Raw genomic sequence first — 3,550 nt, forward strand, 5'->3', positions numbered from 1 at the left:
TGGCCTCCAAGTTTGATTTACCCGCCATGGCCTCCTAGTCTGCCTGCTCTGCCATGGCTCACCTGTTTCCTGTTCCCATTATGTTTATTGATCCCAGGTGTTTCTCGTCATCCCCTCGTCATGTCGTGTATTTAAAGCGTTTCCTTTTCTGAGTTGGCTGTCCGGTATTGAATGCTGGTCCTGGTGCTACGTGTGTGTCTGCCTGCCCTGTATTACGCCGAAGTTGAAGATTAAAGACTGTGTTTTGAGTTACTCCAGTGTCTCCTCGTCTCACCACAGTAGCCGTAGCGTGACAATTAGCAACAGTAATATCCTGCAGATGACTACTTCAAAGGAAGGAGGAAAGAAGTTGTGCAGCTATAAGAAATAAATAAGGTGAGACAGGGCAACCCTGACGAACTCCTCTTGACAACTGAAATCTAGGAGAGGTACCCCATGTAAGATTGATAGAGAAGTTGTAGAGAGTTTCTCTACTCTACTCTATTGTAGAGAGTTCTTATAAATTTACAGAATGGATCACCAAATCCAAGCTTTTTGAGAGATAAAAAAAATTAATTTGTGATTGAGAGAGTCAAACGTTTTGTAGAAATCTAAAAAGAATAAAACTGTCATCATTAACCAACTCAGAATAATCCAATAAATCTAAACCAAGTCGGATATTATTAGCTATGTGTCTTTTTGGCATGAATCCTGATTGAGTCTCGTCAATAACAGAGTTTAAAACACTCTTAAGTCTTTTAGCTAGAATCCAAGCTAATATTTTATAATTGTTGTTGAGCAGACAGATAGGCCGCCAATTATCTATCAGAGAAGTATCTTGGAGGCAGATTTTCTGACTGAATACTCTCCGAAAACATCTCTAGCAGGAATGGTGCCAATTCTTCCGCAAAGCATTTGTAAAATTCAGCCGTTAGACCATCCGTGCTGGGAGGCTTGTTATTTTTAAGGCCTTCAATACCGTCAATTATATCAGTAATATTTATAGTTTTATCACAGGAAAACTGCTCATCTCTAGATATTAGATTAACCTTCTTTAAAGGCTGAAAGAAAAGAGAAGAAGATTCTTTGCAATAATTAGACTTACAGAGTTCTGAATAGAAGTTACTACAGAAAGAGGCAATTTCCTTAGGATTATCTGTCAAAGTACCATTAACTTGTAAAGAATCAATAGTAAGATTCCTAGAATTATGTTTTTCCATTCTAAAAAAAATATGCAGAGCTTTTTTCTCCTTGTTCTAACCATTTCCTCCTAGAACGAACATAGGAGCCTTCAGCTTTGTACTTGTAAATACTATCTAATTTAGATTGAAGCTCTGCAAGTTCTGTTAAATCAGTTTCTCTTAAGTTTTCCTGAATTTTGCTCTGAAGTGTTATGATCTTTGAAATTACCTTTTCCTCTTCGTACCTTCTCAGTTTTGCCAAATTGCTGCTGAAATGCCTAACACACAATCCTATTTCATATTTTAGTAACTCCCAGTTAAAACTAATCTTTTTGTCAGATGAAGCTTTGGCCCAATAGTATCGAATCAGATAGGCAATTCTTTTTTTTTTAATTCATCAGGCTTAAGCAGAGAGGAATTCATTTTCCAATAAGAAGCTCTAAAATTAGTATTTGAGTGTCCTGTGGATAAAGGAGTATAAAGGAAAATAGTGTGGTGGTCTGTTAATGGTGAGGGATGAATACTAACTGAAACATTATAGTTAAAGGAGTGTGGTATAAGCCAATGATCTAAATGAGAAAGTCTTGATTTATTCTTGTTACTCCATGTGTAAGATTTAACATTTGGAAGCTTCTCCCTCCCAATATCAATTAAATTGAACTTCTCCATGAACATTTTCAATTTTGAATTAGGGGAAGCAGACTGTCTGGGAGGAAATCTATCAAGATTGTTATCAGGAGCGATATTAAAATCTCCCCCAATACAAATCAAAGCATCTGGACTTCCAGATGCATTAGACCATAACAAAAAATTTTCTCCTGTCTCTTCAAATAACAAATAATTTTCTCGGGAGTATTATACCCATAAACTTTAATCAATAATATAAAAACATTATTAACACAAATTACCAATAAAAGAAAATGCCCCTTAGGATCAATATAGCTCGGTAAGACCGAAACAGCAAAATGATTTTTTATTATCATTACACCAGCAGAATGCTCGGAACCATGAGTCATCCAAACCTCATTGCCCCATTGGTTTTTACAAAAAAGTAATGTCATTGAGAACAGAATGAGACTCCTGAAGAAAAAAAAATCTGTTTTAAAAGATTTAGCATACAGAAACAGTGCTTTGCGCTTTACATTATCACGTAGCCCCCTGGCATTGAGAGAAACAATTGAAATAGACATAAAAAAAACCCAGAACAAAAGTAATAGAACAAACTTCGTAGAACTCTCTAAAGGTGAAAGTGGATCAGCAGCTGACTAACAAAGTCAAATGAATCCCATCTTCGGCATAAATGCAATCACAGTCAGTCACTCAGTCCTTTCTTATACAATGTAAGAAGTTTCATCCACTTAATCAAACAGGTTTACCGTGCTAGGGTGGAAAAATTTCAGATCCATCGACGAAGGCACTCCAATTCATCCCATGAAGTGAGCCCTCTTCCCCTCCTTTCGAGCCTTTTCAACAGTGGGCCAAAGCAGCCATCTTCTTTCCCGGTCAGGCGCAATGAGATCCTCCATGAAACGAAGTTGATTGGTACGAAGAAACTCTGACGCCCTCGCTGCATTCCACACTCCGTCCCTCGCCACATGTGAAGAAAATTGAATAATGATGGGTCGAGGTCGTTAACTATTTTGGAGCCTCCTTCTAACGCGGTTAACCTTGTCGATTTTATCTGCTAGGCTGCTTCCTCCCTCAGGGAACAGGGCTTCACAGATACGGATGGACTCCGCTCTCACATCCTCTTTCCTTCTCAAATACACCTTGCAAACGTAGATTCCAGCAATGGGAATATCTTTCCAGGTCAGTGAGACATTGTTCACAGAATCCCAATTTCTTCTCTTCAGTGATCAGTCTTGTCTCAAAGTGACTGACTTTGCCTTTAATGTCATTTAGTTCGGCACATATAAAGTCCACTGTTTTTTTCAAGCCTTCAATTTTTAGGGCATTTTCACTCACCATTTTCTCTATGGTGTCCGAGCGGGTGTTAATTAGCTGTGAGAGCATTGAGATAACAGATGAGATGTCATCATCTGCCTTGCCCTTTTTAGATGGAGGTTTAGCTGGGCTATCTGGAAGCGGCGTTTTGGACCCGGACAGAGTTTCCCCCGTAACGTTAAATGCATAACTATGAAAGTCCATCTAATCAGAATGCTGAGAAATATGTGACATATCTCTTCGTCTGTCAGTGGTCGACTTCATATTTAGAATCTCAGGGTAGGACTTGCAGGACATCTTGGACTTGCATTTTTCAAACTCTGCTGAAGTAGTGCTAATAGTACATGACGTACTATTTTTGGCGCATGCGCATTAAAAAAGAGATACTTTGTGCTAGGGCTGTGCAATTAATCGCATGTGATTGTCATGTGCATCTCGTCAGTAAA

General features: G+C 38.5%; 1 pseudogene; it reads right to left on the bottom strand.

Moving 5' to 3' along the window:
• Window positions 1-2,540: 2,540 nt before the first annotated feature.
• Window positions 2,541-3,308, bottom strand: LOC107683656 (uncharacterized; annotated as a pseudogene).
• Between the last annotated feature and the right edge of the window lie 242 nt (window positions 3,309-3,550).

This window comes from Sinocyclocheilus anshuiensis, unplaced genomic scaffold (genome assembly GCF_001515605.1).
Source record: "Sinocyclocheilus anshuiensis isolate Anshui unplaced genomic scaffold, SAMN03320099.WGS_v1.1 scaffold2797, whole genome shotgun sequence".
In the NCBI taxonomy this organism is placed as follows: domain Eukaryota; kingdom Metazoa; phylum Chordata; class Actinopteri; order Cypriniformes; family Cyprinidae; genus Sinocyclocheilus; species Sinocyclocheilus anshuiensis.